Source organism: Marmota flaviventris, chromosome 11 (genome assembly GCF_047511675.1).
Source record: "Marmota flaviventris isolate mMarFla1 chromosome 11, mMarFla1.hap1, whole genome shotgun sequence".
Classification (NCBI taxonomy): domain Eukaryota; kingdom Metazoa; phylum Chordata; class Mammalia; order Rodentia; family Sciuridae; genus Marmota; species Marmota flaviventris.
The window spans coordinates 94,787,847-94,809,880 of NC_092508.1; the positions used below are offsets into that span (position 1 = coordinate 94,787,847).

The 22,034-nt window shown below is 39.1% G+C and overlaps 1 pseudogene; it reads right to left on the reverse strand.

The window, feature by feature from the left end:
- Positions 1-6,966: 6,966 nt before the first annotated feature.
- LOC114093874 (zinc finger CCHC domain-containing protein 10 pseudogene) lies at positions 6,967-7,440 on the reverse strand (annotated as a pseudogene).
- Between the last annotated feature and the right edge of the window lie 14,594 nt (positions 7,441-22,034).

Consider the following 22,034-nt stretch of genomic DNA (forward strand, 5'->3'; position numbering starts at 1 on the left):
TGTAGGATATCATTCATTAGGGCACTTGTATGATTTGTGCATTCTGTTGGATGTGTATCTTAAAGCTCAATAATATTTTTCATAAAAATGGTGACCCACACATACGCTGCAAAAACACGATATACCAATTATCTTTTTTAAGGCATGCATCTACATTGATGTATTTACATTATGAAGTGGTTGCCACAGTGAAGCTAATGAAAATATTCATCACTTCACACAGTTACCCTTTTTTTTGTGAGAATACTTAAAGTCAACAATTTAACAAATTTCATGTGTACAGTACAGTATTATTAATCACAGTCTTTATGCTGTACCTTAGATCTGTGAACTTACTCCTCTGTAACTGAATCTTTTACTCTTTGATCAGTATCTCCCCATAATCCCCACCCAAGATGACCTCTTTTGCATAGTCAAATATTTCTTCCAAGTAGTGTGACTTACTAGTAAAACATACTTGCACATATTTTTTGTTGTTTATTTTGCATTTATGATTGTCTGTGAGGCAAAGCATCTTACCAAATATTTACTGAACATTCGGGTTTTCCTTCTAGAAATGCCTAGCCATATCCTCCATTGTTACTGCTCTTTGTATTTTCCTAATGGATTTGGAGGAATTCCTTTCATGTCATAGAAAGTAATTCTTTGTGATGTATGCTGTATATCTCTTTAGGATCCCATTCTTGTGGTTATACATGATGTGGAATTTCACTGGTCATGTATTCATATATGCACATAGGAAAGTTATATCCAGTTCATTCTACAGTTGTTCTTATTCCCATCCCACCTCCCTTCCCTTTACTCCCCTTTGTCTAATCCAATGAACTTCTATTCTTTCCTCTGTCCAACCCTTGCTTATGGTGAGAGAGCATTTGGTCTTTGGTTTTTTGGGATTGGCTTATTTCACTTAGCATAATAGTCTCCAGTTCCTTCCATTTACCTGCAAATGCCATAATTTCATTCTTCTTTATGGCTGAGAAATATCCCATTGTGTATATATACCATGTTTTTTTCCCCCCATTCATCTGTTGAAGGGCACCTATGCTGGTTCCACAGTTTAGCTATTGTAAATTGAGCTGCTATAAACAGTCACTGTAGTATGATTTTAAGTCCTTTGGGTATATGCTAAGGAGTGGGATAACTGGGTCAAAGGTGGTTCCATTCCAAGTTTTCTGAGGAATCTCCATACTGCTTTCCAGAGTGGTTGCACCAATTTGCAGTCCCACCAGTAATTTTTGAGTGTAACTTTCCCCGACATCCTTGCCAACATTTATTGTTATTTATATTTTTGATAATTGCTATTCTGACTGGAGTGAGATGAAGTCTCAATGTAGTTTTAATTAGCATTTCTCTAACTGCTAGGGATGTTGAATATTTTTTCATATATTTGTTTACCATTCATATTTCTTCTTTTGTAAAGTGCATATTCAGTTCCTTTGACCATTTATTGATTGGGCTATTTTATTGTTGTTGTTGTTGTTAAGTTTTTTGTACATCCTGGAGATTAATGCTCTATCTGAGATGCAGGTGGCAAAGATTTTCTCCCATTCTGCAGGCTCTCTGCTCCTGTTCTTGATTATTTCCTTTGCTATGAAGAAATGTTTTAGTTTGATATCTTCCCATTTATTGATTTTTAAATTTTATTTCTTGTGCTTTAGGAGTCTTGTTAAGGAATTTGGTTCCTAAGCCAACATGATGGAGAGTTGGGTTATTAAACACTTTAAAAAAATCCTTAAACATAGAGATTCACTCTTATTTCCTCGTTGCTGCAGTCTAGAGTTATCCACAGGCAAGTAGTTTGCTGAACCCTCTTTTTACTCAAGGCCATGAAGATATTCTACTATGTGTTCTTTTAGAAGTCTTATAGGTTTAAGTTTTACATTCAGATATATTACCCGTTTTGAGTTACTTCTTTCTGTATGTGGCATGTGCTGTTTATTGAAATTCATTTTTTTTGTGTCTGGATATTCAGTTTTTTTTTTTTTTTAGTACTATTTTTGCAAAGACCGTTCTTTCTCTACTAAATTGTCTTCGCACCTGTGTAAAGGTTCAGTCGTTCATATGTATGTCCGTTTATTTCTGGGCTTCCCATTCAGTTCCATTTATCTATTTTTCTATTTTTGACAATATTATATTGTCTTGATTATTGTAGCTTTAAGAATGTATAATCTTGAAATCAGACAGTGCTAGTCATCCAACTTTGCTTTTATTTTCCTTGATTAAAACAACTATTTGAGTTTCTGTGGTATCCTATTTGTATTTTAGAAGTACTTGCTCAATTTCTAAAAGGTGCTGGCTGGGATTTTGATTTGGATTGTTGAATCAAGAAACCAATTTTTATGGAATTGACATCAGAACAGTATTGCATTTTCTGATCCGCAAACATGGTAAAACTCTCAATTTATTTAGATCTATTTTAATTTCTCTTCTCAAAGTATAGTTCTTTTCAGTGTATAGTTCATGTACATCTTTTGTCAGGTTTATTCCCTATGTAATGCATAATTTTTAATGACATTATAAATTATAAGTTTTACAAATGTAAATTTATAATTGTTTATTGCTAATAGTTACAGATGAATCTAATTTTTTTGTATATTGATTCATTATGGACAGAATAGCCATAAATTACTTTTATCTTTTAAAATATATAGATTTATTTTATGGGATAAAATATGGTTTATCTTGGTAAATGTTCTGAATGCACTGAGAAGAATGTATTCAGCTCTCACTGGGGGGAGTGTTCTATAAATATCTTTTAGGTCAGGTTGGTTGATAGTGTGATTCAAATCTTATATATTCTTACTGATTTTCTGTCTCTGCACACCCTAGATTATTGAGAGTGGGCATTAACTCTCTTGACTACAATGGTGGGGTTGTCAGTAACTCCTTGAAGGAGTTCTATGGGCTTTGGCATTATGTAGTTTGAAATTCTGTTATTAGGCACATTGGCATTCAGGATTATGTCCTCTTGGTAAAATGACTCCTTTATCATTATGTAACAAGGTTCTTTCCTCCTAGAATTAGTCATGTTCAGAAATTCACTTTGCTCGGTAGTAACAGAGCTGCACAGTTATTTTTTTATTTTTATTATTATTTTTTTAAATTATTAGTGTTACCTTTTTATGGGCAACTCTCTTCTCACCCATTTCCTAACCCTTGGCAGCCATTGCTTTGTTCATCTCTATTATTTGTCATTTCAAGTTTTATTTCTGTAAAATTATATTTATTTATTTATTATTTTTTTTTGATACTAGGGGTTGAACCCAGGGCACTTAAACACTGTGCCACATCACCAGCCCTTTTTATTTATTTATTTATATTTTATTTTATTTTGAGAATCTCCTTCTATCTATGTATGTAAATACAGATTTGCCAATACAATTCTCCTTTGGTTTTGTCTTTCTGGAGAACCCTGACACAATTAGTTTATCTAAAATACTTGAGGCGGGTGTGGTGGCACAGTTCATATGATGATCAAGAAACAGAGAAAGACTCCCCTCACCAGATTCAAATATATATCCCACAGCTGCACTCCCGATGAACCACTTCCTGCAGCCACCCTCCACCTGCCTCCAGTCACCACCCAGTTAATCCCATCAGGGATCAATCGTCTGATTAGGTCAAGGCTATAAGTTTAAGGCTATAACCCAACCATTTATCCTCTAAACCTTCTTGCATTGTCTCACATGTGAGCTTTTGGGGGAAACCTCACATCCGAACCATAACACCAGAAAATGCCATTTTTTTTTCCACTCAGCATAATTCCCTTGAGAACCATCCGATTTATTGCACGTACCAGTTATATATTCTTTTTATGGCTAAGTAGTATTCCATGGAATTCAAAACTCACAGTTTGTTTAATCTTTCACCTGTTGAAGGACATTTTGTCATTTCAACTTCTTGGCTATTACAAATAAAGGTGCTATGAACACCTGCATGTAGGTTATTTTTTGAACACGAATTTTCATTTCTCTGGAAGTAATGCTGGCCATATTGAAAGTAATCATTAAGTTCTAAAAGAAAGTGCTGAACTATCTTCCAGAGTGACTATACAGTTATTCATTCTTATGAGCAATGGATGAGTGATCCAACTTCTCCATACATGAGTCTTTCTTTTTCCCTGGCATTAATTTGCGTATCATGATAATCAAATTTGATTTATAGGACTTTCTTTCTATTTCTTGGGGTTGACATTCATTAAGATTCATGGACATATGGTTTTATGGTTTTTGTCATTGTAGTTCTTATCAAAATTTTCAAAATGTCCTGCTATTCTTTAATGAGAATATTTAAAGGTGTTTTCTGTCACTTCCACGGTCTTGTTCCTGTCAGAGAGTCCAAGTGCGTTTTGCAAGGTTGCTTAAAAACTATCCCATGGATAGCCATTCCTTTATTTTTTGTAGTATAATTTTTTTATTACGTAAGATATAGGAAGGAGGGAACAGTAGCAAACAGGATTTTACAAATTCAAAGCAGAATATTTACATTTTTAGATAATCTTCATTGGCAGCTGTAAAAAAAAAAACTGAAATGAATTTTGGCAAGGATCTTGAAAAAGTGGTACTGTGACATGTTTCAGGGGGTAAAACTGTGGAGGTAATCTGGTGTTAGGAAAAAGCAAGCATATGCACATCCTTCAACCTTGCATTTTCACTTCTAGATAACTCTCTTGGAGAAATGCTAACCCATTTCTAATTAGAATCGTGGAAGGATTTCCTTTTTTTTTTTTTTAACCTGGTACTGGGGATTGAACCCAGGGTGCTTAACTCCTTAGCCACATCCCGAGTCGTTTTTATTTTTTATTTTGAGACAGGGACTGACTAAGTGGCTTGGGGGCCTAATTAAATTATTGAGCTGGCCTGGAACTTGTGATCCTTCTGCCTCAGCCTCCCAAGTTGCAGGGATTACAGGCATGTGTCACCACGCTTGACTCATGGAGGGATTTCCAAGAAACATTGTTAGTGAATTTTTTAAAAAGTTGAAAATTAATAAAATACAAAAAGTAAAACTAAAAACTCACAAACAAAGTAGAACAACTCAGCCAGGCACAGTGGGTGGCACACACCTATAATCCCAGCAGCTTGGGAGGCCTAAGGCAGGAGGATGGAGAGTTCAAAGCCAGCCTCAGCAATACGAGGCACTAAGCAACTCAGTGAGACCCTGTCTCTAGATAAAATACAAAATAGGACTGGGGATGTGGCTTAGTGGTCCAGTGCCCCTGGGTTCAATCCCAGGACACCCCCGGAAAAAAAAAACCCAAATAGAACAAATCTCTGTGTGTATGTGTTGTGTGTGGTATGCACATAAATGAATTAAAAGCAAAGATCTGGAAAAACTCTCGACAAATTATTTAGAATAAATGGTAAGGACTGGGGCAGTGGACAGGCAGTAGAGAATAAAGGGAATATGACTATTACTGTATTTTTTGGAAAATTCAAGAGTATTAATGTATTAATTGGGTAACTTACAGACATACAGGTTGAGTACCCCTTCTAAAAAAACTCTATGGTTTTGAAAACCCCTATTCAATCCAAATCAAGATTTTTCTATAAATGATACCTCTTTCCAAAAAGTTTAAAAGACATCACAGAATGTGCTGTTAAACCAATCTCACCACAATGAGTATTTTACTTTTGAGAAACATTGCACAGAAAAGAAAATTTTCTAAAATTGGATAATTATGATTGTACAACCCTAAAATATACTAAAACCCACAGAATTGTACAGATTAAAAGGGCAAATTTTATGGTATGTGGCTTATATTTTAATAAAGCTGTTATTTTTAAACAGAAATATTGTGCAGTATTTCCTTTTAAACTTTTCATGTTAGATTTAATTGTGTATATGCTATGTAAACACACCATTAATCCTCTTCAGGCAGTTATGCAGTAGATTGTCCTATAGACCAGATACCATATAAAACTGTCTGGCCATAATTTAAAAAATGGCAAAAAGCAGTCTTTATGAAAGCTTAAGAAAACCTTTTTAATAAAAGGCAACCAACCAATGCTGTCCTGATTTTTGGAAAATTTACCCCTCTTCCTCCTCTATTCTAATAGTACATTTTAAAGCATTTTTACTACACAAAGATATAATTTATAGCACTTTTATTTAAGCCAGACTTTTACTTGGTTTCTTTCTTTTCTGATTTTGAATTTTCAAAAAATGCACCAAAATTAGACTCCTTAGTTTTAGATTTTCTGTCCCTCTTTAGGTTCTTCTAGAATGATTTTCCTCAGAAAAGGGTAACTCTAAGCTTAAACTTAAGAAAGCAGAAGGAAATGAATGATAAAACACAACAACTTGAAACCTGCAGCATTTAAAAGATATAACTACATTTATAGATCCCTTGAACTTATCAGGACCAAAAGTCAAAATAACTTTCTGAACATAAGCATTAAAATAGAGCACATTTATTAATAGAAGGAAAATTCCTAAGCTTATAGTAACAATGTATTAAATTTTGCATAATAATACAGTCAAAAGCATTGAGAAATCCATTGCCAGGTATTCCAAGCATTATCTTGAAAACTTATCTGACATATACCATCAACATACAATGAAGTATGGTTGGCATTTATTTTATAGGAAGAAAAAGTAAGTTTCATCACTAAAACATATTTACCAGATTTCAGCTTTGATTAAGTTCTAGAGATATATTTTAAAGAAAAACAAGATTCATCCCTAAAATAAAAGGTGTGTGTGTGTGTGTAAGCATATATGTTAATAATCTTTATGCCCTTACAATGTAAAACACTTAAGTTGCTGAAGCTATCTTTGAACTTGTAATCCTCCTGACTCAGCCTCCAGAGCCACTGGGATTATAGGTATATGGCATCATGCCTGGCAGAAACTTGTGAACTCTAGAAATTTTGATCAGTTAACTAGTTTGTCTTTAACACTGTTTAAATTCTCTTCTGAGAATCCCATTGATGTTTTCAGTTCATCAATATGGATAGAGCCATTCTATTTTTTTTTCTTCTTCTTTGATGGCTCATCTTCAGAGCTATCTGTGCTGCTACTGCTGCTACTGGAAGAGCTGGAGTCTGAGTCTGAATTAGTAGAGGAGGAGGAAGAGGTTGTGGAGGAGGCTGAAGATGAAGAACTGAGGGAGTCACTGTCCTCTGAGGAAGATGAGGTACATGTTTCTTCAATCTCTGATGAAGAATTACTGGATGAAATGTCATTACTCTTGCTGCTGGAACTAATTACACTTTTCAACCCTTTTTTCTTGGTCTTTTTTTCTACAGTAGTCTCCCCAGTGCTTTGTTGTAATCATATTTTTTTCTCTTAAAGCTTTCTTTAGTTCTGCTTTTCTTGAAGGTCCATGGAGGGATTTTTTTTTTCCTGTGCATTTGTAAGTCCAAATTCCAAGCATTTCTGACATCTTACATATTGCTTATTTGCTTCAGTTTGTCTCCATGCTATAATCTGGTGCATGAGAGTTTGCCATCTTCATGGGACTATTTGACATAATTTGTGGGAGTTTGAGTTTTTCTAGCATAGCACCTAACACATAAAAAGTATAGTAAAATTTAAGTATATAAAATTAAAATAAAGTTTTATTGTTTCAAAAAGTATCATAAATAAAATTTAATTCAGGGTCTAACTGAAAATGTTTTTGTGGTGCACTTGCAAGGCACATCTAAAAAAGTCATATTGACCAATGCTCTGCAGGAAGCACCCTTACAGCTCATCTGTGACCTCCTCTCTAGTGGGACTTCTTCCACCCTTGGACAGGGCACATGGTCAGATGAAGAGTATCCCAATACTCCCATACTTACTGCACGAGGCTGGCTACCTTCTTCTCCAAGAGCCTGGAGGGTATGGAGCAGAGACCATGCCCATTAATGTGTGGTGAGTGAATGGATAAATGGCTTAGTAAACTAAATCACTGAGCCTCAGTAATGACTAACTCACATAGTTAAGTGAGGTAATATCAAGCAGCGAGTCTTAATCATTTTGGGATCAATGACTCCTTTGAAAAATCTGACAAATGTTGATACTCTCCTTAGAAAAATGTAAGTGTATGCAAAGTAGAACTATGTATGTATGTTGAAGTTATCCTACTATCCCCTTGCATATTCCGCATAGATTATACATTTTCTCTATGCTATTCTGAGCTTCTTCCAGGCATCTTAGTTATAATAGGAGTAGCCAGAGGACAGCAAATCTTGCTGTCACATGGCTTATCACAACCCACAATTATTTTGGCCTCACAGAAGGTCTGATAAGGGGTAGGGCAGACTTGATGCTTGGTGGATGAAGATGTAGATGAAGTCTGATGCCTGGGACTCCCACCCCCATCCCCCCCCCCCCCCCCCCGACAGAATGTCACAGTGTCTTGGAAGCTTCTTGAAGTAAGTGGCAGAATCCTGGTCAGGGAAAGGGACCATGTGGCGTTTTCATCTTGTCTTTATAACTCACACTTTCCTGAATGTGCCTTGAACAGCCTTCTACATGTTTTGACCCTTCAGAGTGATCCCAGCTCACTCTCCTTGTTCTCCTACACAATTCCAGTGGTTCTTCCTATAGGAAGATTTTGGTATCCGCTTCCTGCCCTTTCCCTGAGGCAGACTTAATTCTCTCCTCCCACAAGTCCCCTGAGTTCTGAAAGTCACATAATTGTCATTGCTTCCAATTCAGTGTCTGCCCTGTGCTGTATATTAGTCCTTCAGAGGAAATGATCACCCCACAACTCACCTCCTAGCCCTTGTCCTGACACTTGGCAGGTGCTCAGTAAATGCCTGGGAATGCGTAAGCCCCTTAGAGAAAAAAACACTTAGAATGTGATCTGACTGTGAGTTGAAAGAGGTGTGTGCTCCCTTTTGTCCTTAGGCTTTGCCCGCTATCCTACCTGCCTTTCCTTTGTGCAGGCTGGACCGACACTCCCCAGGCCCTTAGTATGTAGTGTTGAATACATCTTTCAGAACCACAGGTGCTCAGGAATTGGGGACCCTAAAGAGGGCACAGTAAAACATGCAGCTGATGCAGGTGGCAGGGTCCAAGCATGGCAGGCTTTAGATACCCCTAAAGGCAGGAGGGATACTTTGGAGGACTAAGTGGGATGAAGTGGTTGGATTCTTACTCCAGAAACCACAGGAGCCTGGATGTGAGGGGTGAGGGGAGAGTCAGCCGAGTTGCTTTGAGCCACATGTCTTAAGATGGCCATGTCCTCCAGGCACTGTGCTGCTCGAAACAGGGAGGAGATCTTAGGTGGGACGGAGATAGAAATGTGAACAAATGATAGGCACAGGCAAGCAAAGTGGGGGTGAGAGACGGGAGGCCTATGCAGTGGGCGGATGTGGGAAGGGGTGATTAGCGTCAGCCTCTGCAAGCTTCTGTGTCTTGCTTCTTGGGAGGTTGCACTGAAGATGGCTCCTATTTTCCTATAGGGACAATGGTGGCTTTCCCTGGAAGAGGGAAGGAGGAGAGGGATTGAGGTTGGGTGGGGAGCTGATGGATTTCAGTTTTCTGAGGAGCTAACACTTTCTGGATTTTTCATTTTGATGCAAAGAGTTCTTCCTAAGATGTCCTCATAAAAGGCCTCCAGTTCCCACTCACAGGGAAGTGTTGCTGAGAGCCCCAATTGCTCAATTTTCTGTGTAAATACCTAATGCTTACTTGTTTAATCCAATTTTCTGAAGTCCCAGATTATCCCTTTAGGAATAATCTGTTTGGAAAAAGAAACATGAGCCTTTAGGGCTGCCTGTCTAAGCAAGATGCTTTACCATTAACAGGATCTCTCCCACAAGAAGACTCACTTTTAGTGGCAAAGGTCTCCAGTGGGAAGCATTTTATTTGATGTGGTGGAATCTGATGATTTGCATGAGTTTGCTGACTGTGGCATGCAGGATGTTACATTTTACAAAGATGAGGTCTATTGGAGCCATTTCGCTTCCTCAAGCTTATTGACACAGTTTGTGCCTCTCTGTGGCCTTTGACAACCTATGCAGAGAGGGTCCTGCTATTACTCTTTCATATGTGGAGGCAGAGGCATAGAGGGTCACAGACTGGACTTGCAGTCACACAGCTAGTTAGGGTTCATAGAAGTGGGAAGGGACCTATGTTATCTAGCCATGCCATCTCCCCAATCCTGAGGCTTAATATCCTTTCATGAAAGTGGTGCTTGTGATTATGATGTATGATCATGCAGGGGTTATGCCACGTTCCTTGACTCTGCTTATAAAAGTGTGTGACTCTAGTTACTTACTATATTTATGCCTGTTATCGTTAAAATATTTAAAATAGAGACATTAGCGCAAACTTCATCACCGTAGTTAAAATGAAAAATTTTGACCCTTAGGGATGCAAGATCCAGCTGTTTGGGTAATACTTTTTATGTGAAACAGCTTGCAGAATTTTAGGCATGAAGATGTGCAATGTGTTTTGGGTGTTGCATGAGAAACTTGAGAAACAGTGGCTAAGCTGGTTTCTGACAGTTGCATTTACCTTGATAAGCTACTCAGAGCCAGGTCCTCATCCCTGGGGGGCTCAGAAAGTCTACATCCTGATGCTCCCAAGGTTGGTTTGGATTCACAGAGCTCATTGGAAGGCTTGGAATCACAGAGGTGCTAATTTATAGATGTACTATAAGGAATGCACTAACAGATGCTCAAATCTATCTGATTTGCACATTTTCTCCTTGCATTTAAGTTATAAATGAGTCCTAAAGAGTGTATAGGACATCAAGCTCAGAGAGCATGAGGCTTTCATCTGCACATAGGACTGAACTCTCCTGTCAAACCAGACACTCTTGTCAGCTGACAGCATGTGTTCCCAGAGACTTGTGAATGGGCACAGCCAGCATTCTTTGGTGACTCAGGTGACACAGACATTTTTGAAGCTTCCACTTCTATCAAAGATAATATAACTACCCTGAATGAGAAATAAGATTGGTAGCATCATAAGATTCTATTGACACTTAAAGGGTTAGAAAGGGTTTCTAGGAATAACTTTTTCTCAAAATATCCAACAACTTGATTGAAATAAATCCCTTTAAAGACAAAAGTTATTGAAGATCACTAAAGATGAAAAAAATACATGAAAGAGTCCTATGTACATTAAATTAACTAAATTTTAGTTAAAAAAAATCTTTGTAGAAAGAAAACTTTAGGCTTGGATGGCTTCATTAGTGAGTTCTCCTAAACATTTCAAGGAAAAATAATACCAAGTTGTTATGGTTTGGATATAGGGTGTCCCCCCCAAAGCTCCTGTGTTAATGCAGGAAGTCAGAGGTGAGACAATTAGATTATGAGTAATTGTAATCTAATCGGTTCATCCTAGTTTGAATGGGCTATTTGGGTGGTAGCTATAGGCAGGTGGGGCATGGCTGGATGACTAACACACCAGTCTACACAACATCTTCTGGAAAACGGAAGAGGAAGGAATACTTTTCAACACTTTCAGTAAGGTCATATCTGTTCTGTATCAGAATAACAAAAAGTGTTATTCTGATATAGAACCAGACAAAGACCCCATAAGAAAAGAAAACTCTAGGCCAGTCACTCTTAGGAGAAAAAAGTACAAATATGTTCAATAAAATTTTTGCCAATAGAATTCAACAAGTTCAACGATACATTAAAAGGATAAAGACTATCATGTGTGGTCTATCTGAGGAATGCAAGATTGGCTTACCCTGTGAAAATCAAGCACTGCTTTTCATCATCATATTATCAAACTTATAAAGTAAAAACCAGATGACCAAAGCCAATGGATGCAGAAAAAACATTTGGCAAAGTTTGATACTTATTCCTAATAAAAATTCTTGATAAGTTAGGAATAAAAGGGGAATTTTATCAACAAATAAAGGGCATCTATTTAAAACCTATAAGTGATATCATATTTAATATTGACAGTCTGAATGCTTTCCCTCAAAGATCAGGCAAAAATACCTGCTTGCGTCACTTTTTCAGTATTGTACTGGAAATTCTAATCAGTCTAACAAGACATAAAAAGAAAGAAAAGACATCCAGATTGGAAAGGAAGAAGTAAAACTTTTTATAGAAGTCATATTCATCTATTCAGAATATACAATGGAAATGGCAAAAAAAGGTACTTGAACTAACAAATGAGTTTATCAAGGTTTCAAGATAAAAGATCAATATACAAAAATCAATTGTATTTCTACATAATAGAAATTTAAATTTAAAACGATACCATTTACAATAGTATAAAAATTAAGAATTATTGAGAGAAAAGAACATAAAACACATGTAAGTCCTGCATAAACTGATAACTACCAGATATCTCAAAGAGAAACAAAAAGGGCCTAAATAAATAGAGGGCTATACCATGTCTATGAGGTGAAAGACTCAATATTCTCAAGAGCCATTTGTCCTCAAAGAGATCTATGGGTTACACATAATCCCCAAGAAAACTTTTAGCAGGATTTTTTTTTTTTTAAAAAAGAAAACGGTACAATAATTTTTAAATTTACATGTAAATTTAAATTGGGTGCAGTCAAAATAACCCTGAAAAATGACAGAATAGAAATACTAACACTCCATGGTTTTAAGACTTATTTTAACATAGCAATAATAAAACATTAAACATAGGTGAAGAGGTCAGCAGAGCAGGGTAGAATATCAAGAAATAGAACAACATATGTATGAACTACTGATTTTAGTCTTTTGAACAAATGGTCCAGGAACATTTGGATATCCATATTAAAAAATGCACAAAATTACATCATAATGTATGTAAACATGAACTAAAAAAATTTCATAGACCTAAATATAAAACCATAAATCTTACAGAAAAAAATGAAAGAAAATCAGAGAATCTTTGTTACCTCAAGATCTCTTAAATAATATACCCAAGGCATGATATATAGAGAAGATTCATAAACTGGACTTCATCTGAAGTAAAAATTTCTGCTTTTTGAAAGACATTGTCATGTGAATGAAAAGACAGGCTTCAGACTGGGGAAAAACTATTAGTTAATTATGTCTGGTTCAGGACTTTTATCCATGAAATTCAAAGGACTCTCAAAATTCAATAATAAAAGCATGAACAATCCAATAATAAATAAAAAACTTCCAAAATTTCAACAGGCCCAGCATGATGGGCCATGCCTGAAAACCCAGTGACTCTGGAGGCTGAGATAGGAGGATTACAAATTTGAGACGAGGCTGAGCAAATTAGAGAGACTGTGTATCAAAATAAAAAATTAAGAAGGGTTAGGGCTGTAGTTCCATGGGTTCAGTCCCCAGTAACACCACCACCCTCACCCCACCTGCTTCCAACTTTAGCAGACATTTTAATGAAGAGCTAGTAAATATGTAGAAAGATGCTCAATGTCATAGTCATTAAGAAAATGTGAATTAAAACCACAATTGGTCATTAGATGACGAAATTAAAAGGAAGCATATGTGGGTAGGAGTGATGTAGAGTTGCCAAGCAGGCTGATGACAACTCTGGCTGGCTGATGAACAGCTCTGGGGCTTGAGTGGCTTTTGGAGAGTCTCTCCTTGTGCCAAGACAGCTGGCTTTTACCTCCCATATTGACTAGTCACTGGATGTCTCTGGTATCAGTTACTACATTCTAACATATTTATTTGTATTTCTGACTGTGACTTAGAATCCATCAGGTAGAAAGGGATAGAACTGAGGGCTCACAATATTTTATTTATCTTTTGTGTGTGTGTGTGACTGAGATACAAGAAGTTGGAACTCTGTCCCCCAGAAAACCTCAGTAGATGATGGCAACAAAGATTTATCAGGGTTGATTTGGGAATAAAGTACTATAGAATATAGCTTGATTAGTGGATTCCCCTCTGCCCCCATCTTTTGGCATTTTTAGCAGAAAATTTCTCATGAGAATCTTTAAAGAATTGGCGTAATTGAGGTAAAAAGTTCTAAACCTCTGTCAGTCCAAATGATAAAAATTATGCAGAGATGTACTGAAAGAGGATTAAGGATGCATATAGGATGAGGAGGACCCAGGGATTCCAGGGAAAGCTTGATAGATGTCAATTTCCTTCTTGCTTGGGGATGAGAGGCTGTTGGAACACCAGGTGGTGGAGTAGAAAGAGGCTGGGTTTGCAGACAGGTCCATCACTTACAAGCTGAGGACTGTGGGCAGGTCATTCTGGGGGTGACCTGGGGCTGTTAACAGGTTGTATAAGGACCAACAACGATGATTGTGCTGATGTTGTGAAGTGTGGGCTCTCTCTGGACACGGATGAGATAGAGGGTGACCCAAGAGTGGCCTATGTCCCTCAATACGGTAGTTCCCCTTTTTTAATAGGGGATGCTTTCCCAGTCCCTCAGTGCATGTCTGGAACCATGAGTCGTACTGAACCTTATATATACTATGTTTTTTTCCTATACCTACATACATACCTATGATACTTATGATAAAGTTAAATTTGTAAATCAGGCGCAGTAAGAGATTAACAACAGTACAACAGAATAGAACAATTATAATTATATACTGTAATAGGCCTTGTGTGAATTTGGTCTCTTTTCTCTCTCTCTCTCAAAATATTCTTCTTTTACTTTCACCTTTTCACTTAGAGAAAACAATGTTTAGCTTCTTTGTCATACCTAGATTGGCAGCATTACTACTCTTGTGCTTTGGGATCATGGTGAAGTAATATAAGGGCTACTTGAACACAGGCACTGCCATCCTCTCGTGGTTGATTTGATAACTGAGATTGCTACTAAGTGACTAATGGGCAGGTTGCCTGCATAGCTTGGATACTCTGGACCAAGTGATTATTCACAACCTACATGGCACAGAGTGGGTCCTTGTAAAATTTAATTATGTCACTCAGAACAGCATATGATTTAAAACTGATGAATTGCTTATTTCTAGATTTTAATATTTTGGACCACAGTTGACCTCAGACAACTGAAGCCAGGGGAGGGTGGGGGTGAAGTGGGAAGGAGACTACTGTATTGTTATAGTTAAAGCTTTGTCCCAGGGTTTCATAAACTGACTTCCAGACCACTCACGTACAATCGAATCAAGCCTTTATTGAAGCACACCGGTGGTGGCTGACCAGAACATAAAGCTGTTCCCCTGATCAGCCCCGAACAATTGCAAGGGCACTCCTTATAAGCCTGAAAACCGCAAAAGGGATGTTCAGGGGGTCTAGCCAATGCAAGCAAGCCAGGTTACAGAAGCGGGACAGTGCAGTCAAGCGGAGGGAAGCCTAACCAATCACAGTTAGCCCAGTCACCCCAGTTACAGAAACAGAGCCCCGTTACCCTAGTTACAGAAACAATACCCCATTAGGTAGTTTTGTGTTCTTAAAGGTTTCTATAGCAAAAGGAAAAGAACATCTTGCCCCAGTCATGGCTCTTCTACTTGGCATGGTTGTTTTACAGGATGAAGTCATAAAACAAAATGGAGTCACATTTGCTCCTACTATCATAGTATATGCCTTTCTAATTAAATTTTTATAGATTTTCTTGAATATTTTTTTTTTCATTTGCTGTTTGCCCTTAAAACCATTTTTTTTTTTTAAGAAATTTAAAATGGTTGTGTTTTAAAATCAAAACAATTTTCACCATTTCCACATGAATGGTCTCTGTGGAGCTCCTCATGCTGGAAGGTGATCCTCTTGGGATGGTTTTGGATTCTCACTCACCTGGTCAGGACAACTGGTCCCCCACATCTGTACTCCTCTCTGGCAGCAAGCAATATCCAATAACAGGGGAATGAATAGGGTGGGATTTCTCTCCTTTGTAAGGGCACTGGTATGTGGGCTTTCATTCCCTGAAATTCTGTTAAAAATGCATCTTTTTTTTTTCCCTTTTATACAACTTTAGACATTAAGATACCCCAACTGTAATGAATGAGACCTCACAGGTGATTCCCAAAGAGAAGGCAAAAATTGCTCACAGAATGTTATTCATAAATCAGAGGCGCTAACCACAGATTCTAAATGGCTCTCAACAACAGAGTCTCCTTGTATTACACGAGAATCAGTTGGATATGGCATATCAGCCCTGATTTCTACCTTACCCGTGCATATTTGTACCATTTCAAAACCAAAACAAACAAACAAACAAACAAAAACAACATGAAACAAAAGTCCTGCTGTGGCCATGCTATTCTGACTTTGAAATCTAGATCCGTCATTCACGGAGGCTTTCTGCAGTCACTCAGAATTCAGACCTCCTGTTTACTGATGTTAGTATTTTAGCTTCCTTTCCCTTGTTTTCAGTTTTTTTTTTCTTTGCAGAAGATTGCTTCATTACATTGCTTTAGAGATTTCCCTTGGGAAAAATCTCATTCATTAAAAATAACAGCTTCCATTTATTGAGTGCTTACCATGTACCAGGTGCAGGCCTTGTTAATTCCACAAATATTTATTCATGAACTAATATAACAAGTGCTGTTCTAGACAAGTACAAGACTTCCATGGTTCCTACCTTTGGAGTCCAGTGGGGATGACGGGGATCAAGCAAACAGTTACTTGAATAACACTGTCAAATCGTAACTCTTGAACTTAAAGTTCAACATTGGATTTCCTCTCAATTAAGGATTTCTGTTCAATGAGGGTCATTTTGGGGAAAGCCAAGAGGACCAGCTAAGGCTAATAAGAATTCCTTGAAAATAGGAAGAAAAGAACAATGAATAGGCAATTCAATGGCATGGAAGTCCAAATGACTCAAAAATCCATCAAGATACGTCACTTGCAATGTCAGTTAAAATTAAACCAAGACACTGTTTCACATTTAACAATGTGAAATTGAATATCAACAATCAGACAAGGGATAAGATTATGTGTTGATACAAGAATCTAAGTAGATTGGAACTCTGTGACCACACAGGAATTCTGGAGAGCTTGGTGGCAGATAGTGTAGTGTGTGTGTGTGTGTGTGTGTGTGTGTGTGTGTGTGTGTTTGTGTGTGTGTGTGTGTGTGTGTGAATCCTGGCAGTAGCAGCCAATTCCTGCTAAGTGTCTCAGAGAATCTGTGATCAGCCCTGTCAGGAGACAGTACAGGAAGTTGTCTTCTATCCCCCTAGATTAAATGTTTGATGAGACCTAATGTATTTTTTAAAAAGTAAATCAGTACTTCAATATTATTTACAAGTTACCTAAATTAAAAAAAATTAATTGACATAATAATTGTATGTGTTTATGAAGTGCAAAGTGCTGATGTGTATGATCAAATCAGGATAATTAGCATTTTCTACTCCTTAAATATTTATCATTTCTTTGTGTTAGCAGCTTTTGAATCCTGCTTTTCTAGTTCTTTATAAAATATGTAATAAGTTGTCATAAAATATAGTCACCCTCCTGTGCTACAGAACACTTAAACTCATTCCTCCCATTTATTTCTATTTTGATAGCCTTTAGGAGGTAGTCCATTTGCTTATGACACAATAGGTTTGTTCCAATATGTTGTCCACTATATGGTACTGGAAATAAAATAAGGGGGAAGCAATCTATGGAGTAGCATTAAGCAGCATCAAGAAGGAATGATCTAGGTGTATGCAGAGAAGCACCTTGAAGATCCATAGTCCAGTGGAAATGAAGAAGAATCAGAATGAGATTTAAAACCTAATACAACTTGTGTAGTTTTCAGTATATGTGTACATGAAAAACACCACCACATCTTTTATGAGCAGACATGCTATATAAGGACATGCATATTCAATGTGTCAAACCCATTGCCGTTGCTCCTGAGTGTGACTGGGGATTGAGAGTGGGAATAGAAATGAAGGGAATGATCCATAAATCTCTCTCTCTGTATCAGCCATACTTATATAAATAAATACAAAAACGGATATAGACAGGGCATACTCTGTGTACAGTATTGTGGAATATTAACTCTGCACCTGACGTGTGCTCACCACCAAAACAGAATCTTTGAAAAATTACACACACACACACACACATACACACAAAAATTGACATCAACAATTATTTAACTGCAGTTGTGACAAGGGATCTGAGGGCTGTAAATTAATGTTCCCTTCACAATGGGCTCCTCTGGAGAAGCATATTTTTATGTTAATATTCCTGTTCTATTCAAACATGTCAGGTGTGCTCTTGAGGGCTGGGCACTCAGATGGGTGCTTTTCCCTCTCTTGTCTTTCATGAAAAATTGCTGATCGAGACCTGGAGAGGAGAGATGTGAAGCAAGGGGTGAAGTGGGAAGAGTTTTACAGGGTGTTTTGCTGGGAGAATCTGAAACTCTTTCAATGAATAAAAGGTAGAAAATGCTAAAATGCTAAAAATCATGAGGAAGGGGCAGAACAAAGTGCTTTGTGGGTCAGCAGGATCGGAGCCCCTTCCAGCTCAACTCTGGATGACGATGTGCAGAGCAAGCAGCTCTATCTGTGGATGACCTTGGGGGGAAAGCTTTCAGTCTGAAGTGATGGGAAATGTTCGGTTCAAGTGGAGACGGCCTCACTCGGGCAGGGAGCTGGTCATGGAATGCAGTTTGATGGTTGGAGAGACCATGAGAAAATCATGGTGCCCATATAAATGCAGTAGAATTGTATTAGTTTATCTGTATATATCTACATTCTTCCACACACAGGATTGGAGATGGCATCATATTTAAGCAACAAGAGAATCGGAAGGATGAGGTGTGGCTTGCTGTAGCCACATCCACATCCTCTTCTCTAGAACCTCTAGGCATGACCTGCAATTGTGCACATCCCATTGTTGTTTAAGGAGTCAGCACATCTCCTCCCTAAGACTTGTCCTTGTAGGGTTTTGTGCTAATGTGTGCAGGGTGATGCATTCTGACTAAAGCACCCTCTCTTTGGGGAGCCATAAGCTGGGTAAACTGAGTCTTGGGACTCTGGGTGGCTGTTTTCTCAGTTTCTTCCTCCTCTGAGGTGGAGACAGACCAGGCTAGTCCCAGAGAGGCCTTGGGACAGGTCTGTGATCCTTGGAGTGTCCTATAGCTCCCATGCCTCTCTTGGTTCCACTGTCACTTATTCTCTGTGTTTCCTTGTCCCAAACCTGAGATAGCCCCCAGGCACCTTGCCATCTTCCCTTCAGGACTTTGTATCTTCTATTCTTGTCACTTTTATAACTTCCTCCTAAGTACCCAACTGACTCCTTATGTCCTGTTTGGCAGCCTTAGCTGGGATGTCACATCCTTCTGGTCTCCCCAAGTCCTACAGATTGGGGTTGTATCTTTTGTGATCTCAGGTCCCCAGTTCTCACTCTTACTATAACTCTGGTGGCTGTATTTAACTCTATGTATGGTTTGGATCTGGATTATCTCCCCAGAGGCTCACACACTAGGTAATGCGGCAATGTTCAGAGGTGAAAAATATTGGATTATAAGAACCTCATCTGTGGTTTAATGCATTTATGGACTAGTTATTTGAGTGAATTACTGGGTGGTAACTATAGGCAGGCATGTGTGGCTAGAGGAGGTAGGTTGCTGGGGACCTGCCCTTAGATTGCACCTGTCCCTGGCTCCTGCATCTCTGTTGGCTGCCATGAACCAAATGGCTTTTCTCCACTATGTCCTTCTGCCATAAGTTTCTATCAACATCACCCTGATGAAAACCAAGGTTAATGGATAAAGCACAGGCATCCATGCATGTTATGGTTTGGATAAGAAATATCCTCCCAAAAGCTCATGTTAGGTAGTGCAGGAATTTTCTGGATGAAATAATTAAACTATGAAAGCTGTGACTGAATTAGTAGATTATTCCATTTGATAGGTTAATATTTAATTGGACTCCTGGATGGTACCTGTACGCAGGTAGGGCATTGCTGAGGAGTACGTCACTGGATGTATGTTCTTAGGCTATATCATATCCTTGGCTCATCGCCCCCTCTCTCTGCTTCTCAGCCACCATGAGTTGATCAGTTTTTCTCTTTCACACTTTTCCATCATGATGCTGGGCCTCACTTGCCCAGAGCAACGAATTTGGCTGATCATGGACGTAGACCTCTGAAACTGTGAGCTCAAATTAAATCTTTCCTCCTCTAAGTTGTTTTTGTCATGTATTTTGGTCACAGTAATAAAAATTTGACTAACCCAATTCAGTATGTCATATCAAGATATAAGGGGAGGGTGATTTGGAGAATAATGTCTGTTATGGTTTGGATGTGAGATGTCCCCCAAAAGCTCACATGTGAGACGATGCAAAAAGGTTTGGAGGAGAAAAGATTGTGCTGCATGAGTGTCAACCTAATCGTGAATTAATCTCCTGATAGGGATTAACTGAGTGGTAACTGAAATGGTGGGGTACGGCTGGAGGAAGTGGCTCATTGGGGGCATGGCTTTGGGGTATACATTTGCATTTGGCCCGTGGAGTCTCTCTCTTTGCTTTCTGATCATCATGTGAGCTGCTTCCCTCTGCCACACTCTTCTGCCATGATGTTCTGCCTCATCTCAAGCCCCGAGGAATGGAGCCAGCCTTCTATGGATGAAGACTTCTGAAACTGTAAGCCCTCAAATGAACTTTTCCTCCTCTACAATTGTTCTGGTCGGGTCTTTAAGTCACAGTGGTGATAAAGCTGACTAAAACAATGTCTAAAAGGCTTCTTGGGTGGATAATAAATATAAGGGGATCAGCATGGCTGGGTGAGGTCTCCTTTAGGGTTGGCCTTTCAATTCAGCTCAAATCCCACTTCTGCTGGGAGGTGAGGCAGATCCATTGATCCCACTGTCTGGCTGCTTACTACCTTATCCTGTTTTTAGAGTCAATCCTAGTCCTCCATGCAGTGAAGAGGGTTGGTTGTCACAAGGAACATCCACTGGGGTGGGAGCAAGACTGTGGGCACCTGGATGTTCCTTGTGACAACCAACCCTCTTCACTGCATGGAGGACTAGTCCAGGGTCATTCCTAGTAAAGCTGGGGCTCAGGAGGACAAGCCTTGGAGTTCTTTTCCACTCCCCACCCACCCTGCTGGGGACTCGCAGGCCTGCTGCTTTGTTGATTCCCTTGTGTGTAGAGGCTGGGTCACCCAGTGGTGCAGCCAGGCTCTTCAGTTGAACAGGCTGCCCTAACCCAGATGCTGGTTCCCACCCTCACTAGTGGTGTGGCTTTGCTAATGGTCTGATGTCTGCTGGCCTTCCAGGCAAACCTGTCCTTCTAGGTGCTGTGAAGATCAACTGGGGTAGCACTTGGGAATCAGTAGGTGCCCTCCGGCTTCTTGGACAGTGGGGATCAGAGAGTGACCTCAGCCCTGCACATTTCTCCCCATGTCTGAATTCCCCACCCCTCAACTTTTGGAGGTGGTGGTCAGATAGGCAGGTAGGACATTGCTGGAGGAGCACCCCTAAATGCCAGGCACTTACACACCTACCTGTCTCCTATAACCCTGGGGCACTTTCTCCATCTAGAGGGCTCGGTTCCACTCAATCACCTGTGAGATTAGGGTTTCAAGTCCTCCATACAGCACAGCGTTGATTCCTAAATTCCTTAAAAGCCTGAGACCTCATTTCTTAGGAGTTTATAGGTCACAATCATCTTGTCAGAGGTGATGGAAGAATTTGACTGGTTACAAGTCCATCAGTGGCTCCCCTTGCTTGTGGGACAAGCTCCCAGTTTTTTCATACCTGGCCAGCTTCAGTACTCGTCCTTGCATCTGGGCACATGGCACTGTCCATATGAGTGGATTGAAGGCTCCGCACATCGTGAGTTTACCATCTCCTTTGGTTATGCTGTTTCTTTTGTCTGCTTGGAATGTCCTTTTTCTCTGGGAAATCCACTGATACCTCAAAGTCCCAACCCAGGTGCCTTTCCCTCCTGGAAATCACCTCATCGTGCAGGCTGAGCCACATGCCCTCCTTCTCTGATATTAGAGCTCCCTATGCAATATTTCCAAAGATCTTTTTGGCATTTTCGTGTAAAATCAACTCCAGTGTCATGATCCTAATCTTAATATGTTGAGAGCCACAGCCGAAGGGGCCCCAGCAAACTTCCAGCTGCCAGCAATCCAGCTGCCGGCTGATGATTGGCTCACAGCGGCCCCAGCAACATCTAGCTGATTGGCTCCTCGGCCCCAGCAACATCTAGCTGATTGGCTCCTCTGTGGTGATGCTCATTGGACTGTTTCCCTGCCCTTTCAGACCACGGAGCTGCTCATTGG